The sequence below is a fragment of the Canis lupus genome, chromosome 32, assembly GCF_011100685.1.
Source record: "Canis lupus familiaris isolate Mischka breed German Shepherd chromosome 32, alternate assembly UU_Cfam_GSD_1.0, whole genome shotgun sequence".
NCBI classification, from domain to species: Eukaryota; Metazoa; Chordata; class Mammalia; order Carnivora; family Canidae; genus Canis; species Canis lupus.
Genome location: NC_049253.1, coordinates 8,335,271 through 8,354,402, shown reverse-complemented (window position 1 = coordinate 8,354,402; position 19,132 = coordinate 8,335,271).

Here is a 19,132-nt window from a genome sequence, read left to right as displayed (position 1 = left end):
CTAGCTACAGTCAGGGAACAGATTAATGCAGTATCTGAATTTGGCTGACCAAAAAGCATAGTTTTCTCAGATCCTTCAATCTATAAATTGTGTTATAGGCTCAAATAATCTGTGGCAATGTAAAGAACATTGCTATGGAGCCTTATAGATAGAGGTTCACATCTTGAATCCACCACCTACTAGTTAGCTATGCATTTTGGGGCATATTATTTAACTTCCTTGAACTGTAATTTCTTTTTCAACAACCCATACCAGATAGGAAGATTAAATGTGAGCACGTTTCTAAAGCACTTATTACCCAGCTCAGCAGATGGTATCTATTGGAATTTTAGTTGATTTGAGCATTAAACAGTAGATTGAAGCAGGGACCTTTAAATATCCCAAATATGAGATTCTTTAAGTCTATGAATCTTCAAATCCTGACATACAGCTTTTTTCCTAAACACAAAATGTATGCCTACCTTGTGTAATTCAAAATCCCTCCCCTACACATGATAAATAGAATCATCCAGCTGTGGTCAGTAAATTATGAAAAATCACTTAGTATTTTCAGCTGAAAAAGGTAAAGAGGTTATACTGGATTCCTTATTTGCCAAAAAGTATGCTCATCACCTTATTACATCTATTCCCTCTAATACATTCATGTAAGTGAAACAATGAAACCAATTTCATCACTGAAAGTGAAAATCAGCAGTGTAGCAACAAAAAAGCATTCTTTATGGAAATACATTTTCTAACATAATGAAATTAATCTAAGGACTTTGGGCTATCATGGAAAGTGTACGTACATGAGTTAATACAGTCTCCCTGATTAATAAATTTAATGAATCAGAATAAGGAAGAGAGGAACAGGGAGGTAGAGATAGATGCTAGAGTGAGGAGAAAATTTCCTGGGTTTCTTCTTTTTAACCCCTAATAGCCAATAGTTCTTTGATTTAAAATACTCTATGAAGTATAATAAGATAGAGAAGGCCACAGAGCATTCTACAGTCTATGAGAATGAAACGTAGGCATTTTCTCTTTACCTTGTTTGCTCTAGAGCTTGAAAAATCATTTCAGCACAGAGAGCAAAACGGAAAGATGTGATTTGCTATCCAGGAAAACCATTTACTACATATCAATTTCTTCTTGAATTGTTTTCTGATAATAGCTAATGCTTAATGGACTTGTTACTGACATCGTGGAACATTAAATATAAAAGGGAAAAGATCACTTTCCTGATGACTTGGTTGACAAGATTAGCATTAACTTAATAACCATCTGATGCTCCTCACTTGAGCTTAAAAATATCGTTAATTCTTAATAGAAATAACAATTTTAAACTTGTTTATAAAAGTACCACCAAACAATATTTTGATATGAACTTCCTTATATTATTTGCTTCTCTTATCTTAAAATATTTATTTTGACTTATTATCACATCCATTTTCCAAAACCATTTTATTCATCCCAAGGCTGAGATATAAGTATGCTTTGTCCCTCTCCTTTCATTTCTTACCTTTATTAATCCTTCCTTTTTCTTTCACACTGTTGTTCCTTAAACTAGTCATGAGAGTAACTATGTATCTACATACAAAACTATCATTCAAGACATGAATTCTGGTTGTGACTCTGTCATAATCCTTTGTGTGGATGGAGGTAGCCCTCAGAAATACAACATTTTCCTTCTTTGCAAATAATGGCTGCAAGAAATAGTTATGTCTTGGACCCAAAGAAAGATTCTCACGAGATAATTGATATAAAATTCCTTTTTAAGAATATAAAGGACTTTGTAATTCGAGAGATGTATTTTAAAAATTCCAGCAAAAAACAATTCACCAATGATATAAGCAAAGATCTTGACTTCCCAGATTTTTTTTTTCTTTACTTCCCTGATTTTCATTTAGATTCCTAACGTTTGAGTCCATTGAGGCTACATTCAAAGCCTACTCTTCTGGAAGATATCATAGGAGTTTTAAAATATGGCTACAAAGAGCAAAAGAAGATTTGAGTCTCTCGAGAAAAGATCTCCAGATTGAATGCTGCAGAGAAAACAATTTATTCACCTTATGAACATGAAAGGATGAAAAGACTGAAGGGTAATAAAACATCCATTTGGGGGGGCCTCAAGAGGCTGCCTTATTGGGCTTGGTAGTTGGAAAAATATCTCTAATCACAAAGAAAACTCTAAATAGCATCCAAGGAAAATGTTTAAATAGATTTTTAAAACTCTACTGTTTTGTATTATCTCTCTACTCCTTTGAGAAAAATCTATTCAGAATTATGATGTCATTATTTTTATGGATTCATTCTGCATTGCAATAACCCTCAAATCCTAATAATTAATTAAAATATAATTACAACTACTAAAATCCCTATGCCACTCTAAAAACAAGATGGCTTTCGTATTTGGAATATTTGAATCTAATTAACTTTAAAACCATACAGTTTCATTTCAGAAAATCTCTCTCAGTGAGTTATGCTGATAAATTAATAGGCAACTATTTGGCCATTAGATGTATATAACTTGTTAGATCATGACATGGAACTAAATCATAAAGATTTAAATGCAAAAGGGGAAAACAAATCCAAGAAGAATAAAGGAAAGTGATCAAAAGAGAAATGGGGAAATAGTTGGTAAAGACCTGAGGAAAGAAAGCAGAGACTGACCAAGAAATAACCCAAGTGAGTGATTATGTCTGCCCACAGGTATTTGTCATCATAGAATTGAAGTTCTACTGCCATGAGCAATTTTGACCTCCCTGCACATAACTGAACACTCTCCTGCTGAAATTTACGTCACCTGAGAAGACTGAATGGGACATGGTCTGAGAGCCTATGTATACTTTTGTCCATTCCCAGGTCACAAGGTTGACATCCGCAGGATAGATGCAAACGCATTACAGACTTTCTCGATAGAAACCAGTATATGGCAGTATACTGATGGGAAATTTTTGACATCCAAAAAACTTTATTGTAAATGAAAATTATTGACTCCCACTAAAGAGCCAGCAGTGGTCAAATTTTGTGGCTTTTGGGGGACTTAACACTAAAAACAAAACAAAACAAAAAAGAACTTAGGTGTGCACTCTGTGGCTTTGGAGGGCTAATATAGTCCACTAGGCAAAGACCATTGCCCATTTAGGGCAAGAAAAGGTTGAAAGAGTTACATAAATCTGCATATGGCTATGTTTTATTGATATTCAGAACTATAATCAGAACCAACTTAACTCTTGCTAGTCAGTATCAGAAGCTATGGGATGGGAAAGTGATAGGGAGGGCATTAGGGGGTGGGGAGGTAGACGCTAAACAGATATACTCCAAAGTATATATTGTCGAACACAAAACTATACAGACATTCTCTCTCCTTGCAAAACATTTTTTTAATCAAATAACTTTAGGAAACTTCGTGTGTGTGTTGGGGGAGGGGGGTAACATACATACACACACATATATATAACCTCCTTGGAGATTAAAAATTTACATTAGCATACAGTAAGTACATACACACCAATATGCAGAGTAAAGTCTCTGAAAACTCCCCTAAAGCTAGCATTTCCCAAGCATTTCTGTCCGCTGAGTTCACTGGCATATTTGGAAACACTGCCGTTGAAGAATGCAGTTTGATGTGTGGGAGCCATGTAAGACTTTATGTAAACAAAATGCAGGAAAGGGTACAAACTTTCAGCTATAAGATGAATAAAGTCTGAGACCTAATGTAAAACATACTGAGAGTAGTTGATAAGACTGTAATGTATAATTGAAATTTTCTAAGAGAGTAGAACTGAGATGTTCTCACACACATACAGAAGATAAGTATTGAGGTGATGGATGTGTTAATTAGCTAGATGGGGGACCCATCTTTCACAACGTGTATGTATGACAAATCACCACCATGTGTACTTTAAATGTCTTATAATTTTATTGTCCAGTTATACCTCAGTAGAGCTAGGGGAAAATTGCAGGACAAAATGGAGTACATACATAAAAAATCATCTTAAGGTAATGGAGCTCTTCATATATTTCAGCCCTAAAAATGCGATCATAATGCCTGAAAAATTGTGCACACTGAGAATTTTTGCCTTGCTTTCTGTGTCTCTTCACTGAGTTGTCCTCAATCCTAGCTGCACATTAGAATTGCCTAAGGATCTTTCTATACACAGAGTGTGACTTAATTGATTTGCACCGAAACCTGAGCATCAGCATTTACGGAAATTTCTCATGTGACTCCAGCGCTATCAGGTTGAGAGTCACAAATGTAAAAACAACAACAGCAACAAAATTGTGGAATCCAATTTGAGACCAATGAAAATATTTAGCTTATAACTAGAGGCTTTGATCAGCCCTGCAGGCTGTGGCATGGCCTTGTGTAAGAGATATTTGTAACTGATGCTGGCCTGGAAATCCTCTCATTCAATGCTAGCTCAGCATCAGCCTGTTTCTCTTCCCTCCTGTTCTGTTTTGCTTTGCCTTAATAAGTTAGCCCTCTCGTTTTGCTCTCTCCTTCAGTTTCCTCTGCCATGACACCCTCTCCTACATACAGAAGGGAATTTTAGTGTTGCCCTCCTCTCCTGGCTGTGCGGAATAACTCACAGATGAAAACAGCTTTGGTGGTCATGCAGCTGACAATAATTGGATTTGGTATCACTAACCATCTAAATGCATACAGACCAATATAAGCAACTTCCTTCTTAGCTACAGTAGGAGGCCAAGGATAGGAGCAATTATTATATAGAAAATCTCACTGTTGCACCAGAAGCAAGTAGCCCCTCCCTCTCTCACAGCAGCTACTACCTTTTATGGGTAATTTCCTTTCCACCTAATTAAACATTCAGGTGGTGCACAAGAGCACAGTCTTTATGTACACAGGTTATTTGTTTTAAATATACATATAAAGTTTGTACCAGCAGCCAGTTTTTTTTTTTTTAATTATTGCTGTCAAAGGGTAGCTTACAGTTTTCTCCATGCAATAATTCTATTTCATGAAATTGTGGATTCAGGTGTCAACTCCCAACAATAGGAAATGTGAGACTGGTGTTTATCTCTTTTTCTTGGAGGATGGGGCAGGGCCAGGTACGCGCTGGGCAGGGAGTGTGCTCTACTGGTATAAGAAGGAAGCTTTAGAAGATAGTTTTTTTTTTTTGCTTCACCCAAATAGTTCTACAAACATGAAAACTCAAAAATGAAAATTTTTTAAAAAGTTAGTATCTTTTAAATATATATGTGAGAAGGAGGAACCAGAAGGAAATGAGGAAGGGGAGAGAATAGGGTGGTGTGATCTGAAACAGGAAAAGAGAGAGCAAGAGAAGAACAGTGCTTAGCATAAAAGCTGAGAGCCCAGTGTCTTTACCCAAAATTCTGTAAGTTACTTCACAAGTGCTCCTTTCTTATTCTTCAAGCCTAGACACTAACAGTTTTGCTCAAATCCTCATGAAGTGATTTATTTAAAAGTGCTTCTTCCCAGAAAATCCACAAAATGGAGTCAAACGGTCTCATCCCTACTCCCACCATCAATTTTTGTTATCTGTACCAGCAAGGGAGTGATGTTTATGCTTTTCATTTTTTTTTCTGTCTCAACTATGTAAAGAAGAAATCTGTTTTTTATCAAACACTCGTTGACTTTTTGGAAAATATAGTATAAAACATCAAAATATATAAACTGAGATAACTTCTTAAAATGAGAAAATCATCTCTATATAGGAAAATTAATCATATCTCCAGACTGAACTGAACCTCTAAATCTAAAAGGTTGAAAGTTTGTACAGGCATACCTTGGAGATATTGAGAGCTCAGGTCCAAACCACTGCAATAAAATGAATATCTCAATAAAATAGGTCAAGTGAATTTTTTGGTTTCCCATTGTGTGCATATAAAAGTGATGCTTACATTATACTGTAGTCTATTAAGTGTGCAATAGCATTATGTCTGAAAATAACCCAATATACATACCTTAATTAAAAAATACTTTATTGCTAAAAAATGCTGACCATTACTAAGCTTTCAGTGACTTTTAATCACTCATACAGATCATCAGAACAAATATAATAATAATGAAAACTTTGAAATATTGTGAGAATTACCAAAATGTGATACCAAGATACAAGGTGAGCACATGCTGTTATAAAGATGGTGCCAATAGATTGCTTAACCCAGGGCTGCTACAAACCTTCAGTTTTTAAGACAAAACAAAACAAAACACAATATCTTCAAAGTACAACAAAGCAAAGCACAATAAAATGAGGTTCTTACTTCTAGGAAGAAATAACAGAACTAATATATTTCAGAAAAGGCTCTCTGAGTGTGTTAAATTCCTGAGCCAAGAAGAGTTCATGATGCCGCCTACACCTCTTCCACATATTGAGAGGACATTTTCCCTTTCCACAAATTCACACCATGTTGCTGCACACCATGTATTTGATCATTCTTCTATCATTTGGTACTTTGTTTAATTAGCATGCAAAACAACTTCATATATCTAAGGAAATTCTACAGAACATCCTATTATGATAAATCAAATGAGAAGGTTCTGACACCGAGCTTCCATGGTTCCCAAAGGACTTGGAGAAGAATGCAGCCCTTAATGAGAGACATCCCGGGAAAAGCTGTGGAAGGGAACAGCCTCTTCAGGCAGCACTACCCACCTCAGCAAAACACAAGTATTAGATGTTTTGCTCCTTCTAAGACTTGGACAATTTAAGTAACTATTTTGCTGAACTGATTAGGTGTGGCAAGCTAATGAAAGGGAATGATTATTATGCCATTTGGAACAGAAGTGGCCTTCGAAAGAATACCATGGAGAACACATCCAAATAGACACTCAGCCATGATATTTATTCTCACAATATCCTAATCTAGAACCCCGCTGTGTGTCAAGTAGACTATCTTTCTATGCTTCCTCAAAATAAATAACACAACATAACATAATATATTCTCTCTTTATTCTCTTCCCTTCCTTCTAACTGGCCTTCACCAGGCTGTAAGGAATTCTGTAACTCAGTAGCATCTCATCCATCACTTTTGCTGCATTTGAAAAGCATGACTGTGAGGGAAAGGGAATAAACCACATTCCATTTCTCCATTTTTCATTGTTCAGAAACTATGATGACAGCATATCAAATGAAACTCCAATGACACGATCTCCAACTTGAATCAAGTCCAGGTGTCCAAGGTATCACCACATCAGCCCCTCACCAGCCTGGTTCCTGTTGATAGTTCATATTCCATCACAAGGGAGGGCAATGGACCTGCTGACAACATAGCATCCCCCGAAATATGGAGGCTAAAATCATACCTACTGGCCAGATCACATGAGGCTAGGTTATGGAGGCTCCAAAATAGAAACATCAGGAAATATTAACCCATTAAAGACTCTTGAGCAGGAAAGTAACAAGATGGAACTTAATTTTGAGTGAATACCCTGGGATTCATACGTAAATTATGCCAAAATAGGGATTGGTATGAGACAAAACTTGTGGAATTTGTAGTATTGCAAGTATAAATGAAAATCTAGAATGGAAGAAGGAGAAGAGAGGGTAAAATAGGAGAACCTTTAAGAGAAATATACTTTGAGAAATGAGGATCTGACTGGATCTAAATAAGAAAAGACATAAATACTTCTAAACTGACTGCAAGAATAAAGATCTTCAATACTGGGAGAAGTTTTTGGTTGCCAGAAAGAGAAATTTGAAAGACAGTCAGATTGCTAGGAAGATGAATTTGCATTTAGACATACTATCAAAAGTAAAGACAAGAGGGGTGCCTGGATGGTTCAGTGGTTGAGCATCTGTCTTTAGCTTGAGTCTTGATCTCGGGGTCCTAGGGTCAAGTCCCGCCTCAGACTGCCGTCAGGGAGCCTGCTTCTCCCTCTACCTACGTCTCTTCTTCTCTCTGCGTGTCTCTCATGAATAAATAAATAAAATCTTAAAAGAAAAAAAAAGTAGGGATCCCTGGATGGCGCAGTGGTTTAGCGCCTGCCTTTGGCCCAGGGCACGATCCTGGAGACCCAGGATCGAATCCCACGTCAGGCTCCCTATATGGAGCCTGCTTCTCCCTCTGCCTGTGTCTCTGCCTCTCTCTCTCTCTCTCTCTCTGTGTGACTATCATGAATAAATAAATAAAATTTAAAAATAATAATAAAAAAGTAAAGGCAAGATATACAAGCAAATAAATCCTATGGATGTCTGGTGATTCTGAAGTGACAATTTGGTGGCAGGGCAGAACTAGAGCTGGGCATGGAGGAGACAAAAAACATAGGTGATTCATGAAGCCGTGAGTGGGTGAGACGTCCCAAAAGTAAGTGTGGAAAGAGTTTGAAAGGGTAGAGATGACAGAGGAAGAGGAAAGAAAGAATCTGGAAGCAATGAAAGACAAGAGTGCAGAATTCGGTAGATCTGAAGAGAGGCTGGCATGGAGTGTGGGAAGAGAACCAGCATGGTAGTTATAGAGTCCAGATTCGGGTTTGGGGTCTGCTATTATGAATTCTTACAAACCTTTTCTGAGTAGAAGTCTTTGTACATAAAATAAAGGATTAAGATAAGATCAGCATTTCTTATGAGCTATTCCACACAAGATTTTAAGTCATAAACAAAGCAAACAAAGTGTCCAGTGTTCAAATACACTTGGGGAATGTTTGTTTAAAACACTGTTAAACAGATTTTGTTTATTGCAGGATTTATCATAATTTTTATAATACTGATGTGCATCATGAATCTTCAAGATAGGAGATACAGTTCACAATGTTTCCTAAGTTATTTGACAAAAGAACTTGGTGTGTGTGTGTGTGTGTGTGTGTGTGTGTGTGTGTGTGTGTGTGTTTGTAGCATCTCAAAGGACAGTGTCCCACAGAACTATGGAAAATCATACTCTGGAAGTTTTCTAATGATCCTCCCAACTTCAGAATGTTATGAATCTATGAGACATATAGTCTGATTCTTGAAAATCGTACCTATTTTAATAATAATAATGACACAGAAATGCCAATGTCATCATTAAATATTATCTCTAAGTGCAGAAATGTATATTTATTATTTCAAACTCTATTTCTGATCCATATTTATCATTGGCCTTCTGCACTGTCAAAAATGATGCATTAATATAGTTCTCTGAGTAGATTATGTTCCTATAAATGTATAGTTTATTTCTGTCAAATATAAGATTTTTATTATGTGAGGTAAAAGATACCTTATTGCAGTAGCATTTCACAATTCATCATGTCATATACCTTAAACTTACTTAGTGCTATATATCAATTATATCTCAATAAACCTGGGGGAGAAAAAAAAAAAGATTTTTATCAATTATATCTCAATAAACCCGGGGGAGAAAGAAAAAGATTTTTGTGCTTTTGCATACTGGATAAAGAATCTACTCAAAAGGTTTCCTCTTGGGATGCCTGGGTGACTCAGTGGCTGAGCGTCTGCCACTCAGGTGGTGATCCCCAGGTCCTGGCATCAAGTCCCACATCAGGCTCCCAGCAAGGAGCCTTCTTCTCCCTCTGCCTATATCTCTGCCTCTCTCTGTGTGTCTCTAATAAATAAATAAATAAATAAAATCTTTTTAAAAAAGGTTTCCCCTCAAAACTGAAGGATCCTAAGAATTATAAGTTATATAGTATTTAAAATTAAGAGGAAAAAAATCATTTATACAGAATTCATGATGTATTTATCTCTGGCTCTAATACTGAGGAAACCAAATCCACTTGCCAGTCCTGCCTGACTACCACCTATTCCTACTGGTTCCTGACTGATGTTCAATGACGCTGTTGCTCATGGATGGAGCTGACAGTCTTCTCGATTTTGCCCTGCCCTCTCTGACAGTCTCACTGAACCAACCTTCATTCAGAGACTTTTTAAAACAAATTTCGTGTGCATTGCAAAATGATAGAAAAATGCTAGATCAAACATTAACCATAAAATTATTGATATTTCCTATTTCTACCATTATTCATATTTCTATTATGAACTTGCATTTATTTTATAATAAGAAGTCTTTTAATTCTTTGTTACATGGCTTTCCAGCACTCAAAAGATTATAACAAACAGATGAAGTTTTGAAGGTGAGAACAGAAATTTAGAGGCAGTTACTGGGACAGAAATGAAGTGACAATTGATAAGCTGACATCCAGAAAGGTGAGGAAAAAAGGCACGTATTGGGATCTGTTACTACATGGGGATAAATATCCATTCAAAATGATAAACACGGATGATCAAGAAAAGGTTACTATAGTGCTATAGCCTGTAGATTAGTTAGCATAGAAATGCACAATATATTTTGTAAAAATGTAATCTAGAATGATAGAAATGGTATGGCATGCGAAGGGATAAGTTTGAGTGACTAGGACAATGTGAGTGCATGAAACCTCTCTTCCTTTGCTGGGGGTAAAGGGATGTCAATATAGTTTCACATAAATATGTACTAGCCCACATTACACATGGTCAGATATTTTCTACTGTTTAGTTTTTACCAAAGTGTTATTGTTAAAGTTTGCTAACTTTAATTTGCTTATGTGAAAATCAGCAAAGACACATTTTTAATTATCTGACCGCACAAATTCCAAACAGTGAAAATGGTGCCCTGGGCCATCACGGTACAGAAGGTTATGATAGCGAGGTAGGCTATCTGTCTAAGAGGTAGTCCCTTAATGCAATATTTCCCAAACCTTCCCAACAAAGTTGTAGAAAATAGCAGGCACATTTTTCAGGCAATGTGGGGAAATCTTATTTTCTTAATTTTAAATATAAAATATTTTAATCACTTTGAACTTCAAATGAAGTTCTTCAAAAGGTTATACTAATTTGTAGCCTTCCTCACTTGGATTAAAAAACCAGAGCCAATTTTAAGTTTAAAATTAGCTCTCTAAGTTTTATTTCAACAAACAACCCGTATACTAGTTTTTCCTGATTGGCATAATATATATTTTTCTTTCCACAATAAGCACCTGACAGAAAACATTGTTAATTTCTGAGATGGCCCTTTTAAAAGATAGCTTTCTTAAGGGCAGTGTATTTTTGAAATTAGATAGAACAACACCATCATGTTAAAGACACCTGGGTGGCTCAGTGGTTAAGCATCTGCCTTTGGCTCAGGGCGTGATCCTGGAGACCCAGGATCGAGTCCCACATCAGGCTCCCTGCATGGAGCCTGTTTCTCCCTCTGCCTGTGTCTCTGCCTCTCTCTCTCTGGTTCTCTCATGAATAAATAAATAAAATCTTTTTTTTTTTTTAAGTTTTTTTTTTTTTTTTTTTTTTTTATGATAGTCACAGAGAGAGAGAGAGAGAGAGAGAGGCAGAGACACAGGCAGAGGGAGAAGCAGGCTCCATGCACCGGGAGCCCGACGTGGGATTCGATCCCGGGTCTCCAGGATCGCGCCCTGGGCCAAAGGCAGGCGCCAAACCGCTGCGCCACGCAGGGATCCCAATAAATAAAATCTTAAAAAAAAAGTGTTTCGATACTCAATTATTCCATATTTGGAAATATAAACCAGAAACATTAAACCCCATCCAAACTTTCATTCCGCTAGTGGTCAAAGCATCCGTAGGTATCTTTAGATCCCAATATAGTCTTTGCACCATCCACACAAACAGTAGTGTAGAAGTACCCTCACTTCAACACTTCACAAACTAAAGCAAAATTGGAGGCAAATTTTTAAACAAAATTCAAACTATACTTCTCTCTAGTTTAATTGATCCTGAAAAAATAAAGGGCTCCTATCAGCTTTCCCCCAAACAGTAGAAAGTTTATGACAGAGAGAGTGATAAATTACAATTGTCATTTTTAGATTTCCTAGTAGGTAGTCACACCTCTCCCTAATTTCTCTAACATAACATGATTGCCATCCTAAATCTGTTTTCTTATGGCAAAATGCCCACTCAGGCCACATTTGTCTTTTTTGGAAAGGAGGCATATGCCAGACAATGAAAATTTTCATTTATAAACTCTTTACCTCTGAAAGAAAGCCAAGTAAACATGCCTTACAACAAGAGCATATAATCATTAGCAGTGTTTTTGTTAGAAGAGAAAAAAAAAAAAAAAAACCCTTGAAAATTGAAGTAAAGAGGATTTACAATTTGAAGTCACACCTGGCATCCTCAGAGTTACAAAGAAGAGATAGCAAAATGTTATTTAAGAAAAGTACACTAAAAGATCCTAAGGCTCATGTAATGCTTAAAATCCAAAAGTAATTACCTCGTAACCTAGCCAAGTAACAGAAACACTATATGTGTAGAAGCCTTTAATGTCACATGATCTTCCCAGTTTTCTGAAATTTTGAGATAAGCTTTGTCCTCTATTTTCTTCCTACAAACATTTCAAAGCTGTAATCATCTTTCTTTTGTCCTATCATCCTCCATGAGCTGTGCTTTTAGTGCTTAAGTAACTATTACACTTTGCTATCTAGAGATGGGCTTTTGAGCATGGATGACCTACTCTATTGGTAGATTACGTTCAACATCTCATTTAGAGGAAAATTACACAGCGATCAAGAAATTAACTCAATGGAAACTGTTTTCAATGCATTCTATTTTTCAAAATGACACATGTAATCCTCGTAAATAGATTACATAAAAAGAAATACTGTTTCTGAAATCTTTTTCTTTGGCTCAGCAAAGAAATGTTTGCACATTCCCATATTATGTTCAACTTTCTTCTAACTTCTGATATTCTGAAATTTAATTTTTGTTATAGCAAGAATAATATTCTATCATTGGGACACCTGGGTGGCTCAGTGGTTGAGCATCTGCCTTCAGCTCAGGGCATGATCCTGGGTTACCGGAAACAAGTCCCACATCAGGCTCCCCATGGGAAGCTTGTTTCTCCCTCTACCTTTGTCTCTGTCTCTCTCCGTGTCTTTTATGAATAAACAATAAAATATTGAAAAAAATAGAATATTCTATCACTAAAATCAAAAGTCATTTTATATTTATTTAACTACACTTAAATAAAGGGACCTGATATCTGTCTTCCCAAAGCAAAGCACACAGAGCATACGTTTCTTATAAAGCCATTGTGCCTATTTGTCTTCCAATGAACCAGAATCAAGTCATACAGCTGTACAACGTTAAATGACTTCATTGATTCATATCATCTTCACAAGACACATGAGGAAACTTTCCATTGAAGGGGTTGAGTTGTGCTTATATAGGTTATCGGAAGAGTATTTCTTCTCTTTGACCTACCATTTTACTTGCCCAAGTTTTTCTTGATTATTATACCCTCATCCCATTATTCCTTCAAATCCCACCATCAACCACACATTCCAATATTAAAATTTCATCTCTCTTGATCTGTATTTTCAGTCCTGCAAAATATACAGTCTCAGTTCTCTAATATTTTCCTATACAATGTAATCAATTGATACATAGAAAGTGGAAGAACTAAGCCAGAAATAGAGATGAAGCTAATGTGATACAGTGGACAAGAGTTTTAAATCAAGTCAGAATACCTAGTTTTGCATTCCAATTTCATTACTTGCTATCTCTGGGGCCTGTATATGATAATAGTACCTACTTCATGAGATGAATGTGTGAATAAAATGAAATGATCTATAAAAAGTGCTTTACACTGTGCCTGACAGTGCCCAATAATGCTGTAATTAAAATTAAATGCAAAGTTGTCATGTGATAGTAAGGATGGAGCTAATAAAAATTCCAAAATTCTACTAGGTGGATAATTTTGATTTCTTAAATCCTGAAGCTTTACTGAAAAAGATATATGAGTTGGTTCTCCTATAGGTTTCCTTTACTTCAGTTAACAATAATATAATAATTGAGTATTTACTGTTTGCACAGTGATAGCTGACAGAGAACAAAAAGAGAGGGAGAAAGGGAAAAAAAGACAAGAACTAACACATTAAATGTTAAATAGATGTCAGGCCTTATACTCAATAATTTATTTTTTCCAATTTTTTATTTAAATTTTAGTTCATTAACAAATAGAATAAAAAATAGAGTAATATTGGTTTCAGGGGTAGAATTTAGTGATTCATCACTTACATACACTACTCAGTGCTCATCATTACAAGCACCCTCCTTAATACACATCACCCATCTAGCCCATCCCCTGCCTACCTCCCCTCCAGGAACACTCAGTATTTTTTTTTTTTTTAAAGATTTTATTTGAGAGAGAGAGAGAGAGAGCACATAAGCAAGGAGGAGGGGCAAAGAGAAAGGGAAAGTAGATTCCTTGCTGAGCAGGGAGCCTAATGCAGGACTTGATCCCAAGAGCCCAGAATCATACCCTGAGCTCAAGGCAGATGCTTAGTTGACTGAGCCACCCAGGTGCCCCAACACTCAGTATTTTAAACATTATGTCTTAAAACCAGGTAGAGTGAAAAGCCACCAGACTCGCAAGTGATAAAGCTAAGATTTGAATTCAAGTTCTTCAGACTTCAGCCTGTGTTATTTAATGAGAAAGGCAAACAAATAAGCAAATTTCCATAAGGTAGTTTAGAGTGCATTAAGTAGTATGGGAGATTCAGGAGAGAGTGATGACTTTCAAATTGGCAGAATCCAATTAGGCAAATATCATAATATCTCCATTTATGATGTATAATAAGAGGGAGGTACTATACACTTCTACACAAAAATAGATGAAAGTTCAAGGCACAAAAATAAAGGAATCAACATCCCTCGTGGAAATAGAATATGAAGTAACAAGAGAAAGTTAAAGATGAACCTTTGGGAAGTTGGCTCTGCATAAGGGAAGAACACAAGAAAAGGAAATGCTAAAGGAGATAAGCATATTAAAACAGAGAAGTCAAGAATAGGGGCAGAGACACAGCAAGAAAGTCACAGTATCCCCTGAGGAGAGTGACTTCAAGAAAACAGAAACATCCATCAGTGCTGAACACTACAGAAATTAAACAGGATAATGACCGAGAAGAGCTCATTGATTAGGCAATTAGAAAATCTCTGCTGTGTTATTAGTCTTTTGGACACAATGGGGTGAGGATCAATGATAGGTGAAGTAGTACAAGCAAAAACTTCAAACTTTTATGAAAAAGTCGGCAATGAAGAAGAATATTGGATTTGCTTGACCCAAAACAGGATTTTTAATTTTTTTAAGATGATTATAGATGTTTTTTTAATTTCTAAGAGGAAAGAAGCAAAAGGAAGAGAAAATATATTTTAAAATATCCTAGATAGGGAGTGACAGACAAAGATTGGGGAAAAAATAAAGGCCTTAATCAAGAGCATATGAAGAAAGAGCCCAGGAAAGAATATGAACATGCCTTTTCTCTAGGCAGAAAAGAAAGAATAAGCACAGAGGGGTTTTTTTGAGCAATAGGAGAGAGAAGTTGAGGCATTTTAACAACGTGTGTGTGTATGTGTAGTAGAAGTTAAATCATTTTGTTTTTATAGCAAGACTGAGATGAGGTAATTTGCTAAAAGTGAGAGGGAAAATCAAGTTGGGATAGAGGTTTAAAGGAGGGAATAAGGTTTGAAATTTCTCCTTTGAGAGATAGAGAAATGAACTGACTAGAGATAAGCAAGAGGATTGCTGATCAAGTGCTAAGGCTCAATTTTATACTCTGGCATTCTAATCAGCAGATGAATATTCTTCTCCATCAACACCCTCAAATGTTGGAGGAAGAGGAGGATTCAATTGTCTCAGAGCTGAGTATTGTCTCATGCCTGGGGTGGAATAAAAAAAGGACAAAAGAATTAAGGATGGCTTTTAAGACAGTTCTTAAAATCTTTGAGACAGGAATCTAAGTTGAATATAAAGGTCAAAGAGACCAGAAAGTAGGAAGGTGAATAACAATGATGATGGTGGTGGTGATGGCAAATACCGTGTAGCTCTGCGTGCTTGGCACTGGTCTACGTATTTTACATATATTAACCTTTTTAATCTATGCAAGGTCATGTCATGCATGCAAAAAATAGGTTTATTTCCTAACCAGCTGTACACCCCACATCACACTCCCACGTTTATTATGTTTTATTTGTAAAGGCAGTTGTATATAACATTATTTCCAGGACACATGGGCAATTTGTTTCCGCTTTTCTAATTCACATTCTAGGATGGCTTCGGTTCGGCACTGGAATATTTAGCTCATTTTCCAAACATCACATTAATGCATGATTTAGGAAGTAAACAAGAGTTGAAAATAAAATCCTCTTGGATATTCTGTTGTTTTAAAATCTGAAAGGTTCAGTAATCCTTTAAATCTGTAATCACTAAAAAGACAGCCATTGTCACTAAATCACATGTAGCTCTACAGAAACCACATAATGCAAAGTTCTCCAAAGAATAATTATCGTTAACTGTGACTATGAAACAATAATAGTATGTTACAAGGCCACTTACACACGCATGCTATTTTATTTGACATTATTGAAGTCTTTATTCTCTTGCTTAGAGTTGAGGTTATAGCAAATCCAATCACGGTAATAAAGTTACTAGAGGTGAAAAAGTAGCTCTCTAGCATTAGAAAAAAATGTGAATATTCAGCAAGATGCATAAACAAGGAGATGTGTTTGATTAAAGCTGGCCTACTAGGCCACATCTATCATGAAAAATTTTAAACCCTGAACTATCTATAACATACAGATATTTTAATGTATGATTTGTTACAACTACAAAACTACATATATAATCTCTATATGTTTGGTTATATCATTAACGTTAGTAAACAGTACTTTTTAAAAAAAAAACTTTTATATCTCATATCACAAAGAAATTTTACTTAGAACAGTATATTAATGAAAATTCATACTATTCTGAATTCTTTTATAATGATCTTTTCTTCTTTCCTTAAACATTATATTTTTAATTTAAATTCTAAGAGATGTGCCTGCTTTTATTATTATTTTAAGATGTCCCCCGCATTAGTAGCCTTTCTTATACCATTTCTACTTTTTTAGACTTTTTTAACCTTAATGGCATCTGCAGCATCTTTAGTTTCTTCTATTTTTGTATATGAAGATATTTAGAAGCCTAATCTTTTGATTTTCAATAACTAAGTTTTTTGAAGAAGATTAAATTCAGACTTTCCCTTGTGATGACATGTAATCTTTAAGGAATAGCATTATAGTTTCCAATGTATTATGCTAAAAACTATTAATAGTGCTTTAATTTTTGCAGAATTTCTCTCTCCTCTTTAAAAACTGAGAAACTCGGGACTCCTAGTGGGTGGCTCAGTGGTTGACCGTCTGCCTTAGGCTTAGGGCATGATCCAGGGTCCTGGGATCGAGTTCTGCATCAGGCTTCCCATAAGGAGCCTGCTTCTCCCTCTGCTTATGTCTCTGCCTTTCTCTCTCTCTGTGTCTCTCGTGAATAAATAAATAAAAATCTTAAAAAACTGAGAAACTAGAATGAGAATAGGAGATTAAATGACCTTCAGGGTCATAAAGTAGAAGATTGGGTACCAAGATCTCCTAACTTCAGAATCTTGCACATAGAGACAGGGCTCTACCTGGAACCTCCCATCTCCATTCCCTAAATCTTCAGTCTCCTGAAGGTTAACTTTTTAATCTATTTAGGAAGGCATTTGTAAATTTTCCGGAGCTTGAATAGCCAGCCACTGTACAAAAAAAAAAAAAAAAAAAAAAAGAAAGAAAGAAAGAAAGAAAGAAAGAAAGAAAGAAAGAAAGAAAGTCTTTGTGTAAACATCTCTGAAACAGGCAAATGATAAATAACACAATGGGCATTTCTTTTTATCTTCCCAGCGTTAGCCTTTTGCTAGCTTATAAATTTTTAGAAGAGAGCTATAACACTACTGAATTGATGACAGTAACAGACAAGAATTTAGAGACAGTAAGATTCCTTCAGACAGACATTCCCCAGACAGACTGATAGCACTTAAGAGTTTAAGTGACACCTCTTTTCTAAAATCCCTGGAACAAAAACCAAAAAGAGCCAACTGGATCTCATGGCATCAGGTGTGAATTGAAACACAATTCATCCCATGGATTATACCGTATCACTCCATAAGCCACTATGTTAACAAATCATATAGAATATGGTTTCACTTCTTTTCCTCTGAAAAGTAATTAGGCAAAATCACCTCTTTTCATTTACCTTTGGTTGAGAAACAGATGGCTGCCAAGAGGAATTTCCCATTGCATGTTCAACATAAGAAGAGTCTTTATTTTTATGTCAATTAAAATATTTGCTTTTACTTTGAAAGTAACTTGGACAGCTATATATCAATGTAATCAAAATGTTAATAAATCATGTATCATTAGAGGAAAAGTCATACAAAATTGCGTGTGTCTTTGTATGTTCTTAGCACTAAAGTAGTTTTCTGATCTATAATATATTGGTTTTTAAGGAATGGAGATGGGACTGTGCACTATGTCAAAAAGTATCTATGACCAACAACCATGTGGCCTGAGTTTGAATTCCAGATCTGTCATAAACCATGTTTAAAACCTTGCTCAAGTTGCTTTTGCTATTTCAGCCATGTTTTCCTCTTTTTAAGGAAATGACATTGACATTGACAGAGAGAGGTAGGTGGTGTTTTAGGCTCTTTTGAGTCCTATATTGTATGCAGAGAGATAATATATTTCTACATACTCATATATTTGTGTATTAGCTATGGAAGGGTGAATTGCCTCAGCGCTCAACTGGCCTGGTAGATGGCAGGACTTTCTACTAAGGCACCTCTGGCCAGATGGAAGTTTTATGCAAAACTGATGCAGCCTTCTTCCTCATTCAAAAGACTCACGGGATTTCTGGAACCTCTTCAAAACAAGTCTTACCAAACCCATTTTGATGAGTTATGTCTACACCGATCAGAAACATATGTATTGAATCTTCCTAAGGTTTAAAATTTGAATGAAAATAACACAACAAAACAAATTTTGAATTTTGCCAAAGCTAAAAAATTAAATTATAGATGGCACTGTGGACAAGAAGCCAATGAGCTCTTCCCACTCTAATGCTGGGTTCCTATTAGTTCAAATGGCTCCTTTGCTACCCATTATATGTTATTCCTTTGGATGATTAGGAGGTTGAGCATTCATCAGTTAAGGTCTTTCTTTCTTTCTTTCTTTCTTTCTTTCTTTCTTTCTTTCTTTCTTTCTTCTTTCTTTCTTTCTTTCTTTCTTTCTTTCTTTCTTCCTCTCTTTCTCCCTTTCCTTCCTTCCTTCCTTCCTTCCTTCCTTCCTTCCTTCCTTCCTTCCTTCCTTCCTTTCATCCTTCCTTCCTTCCT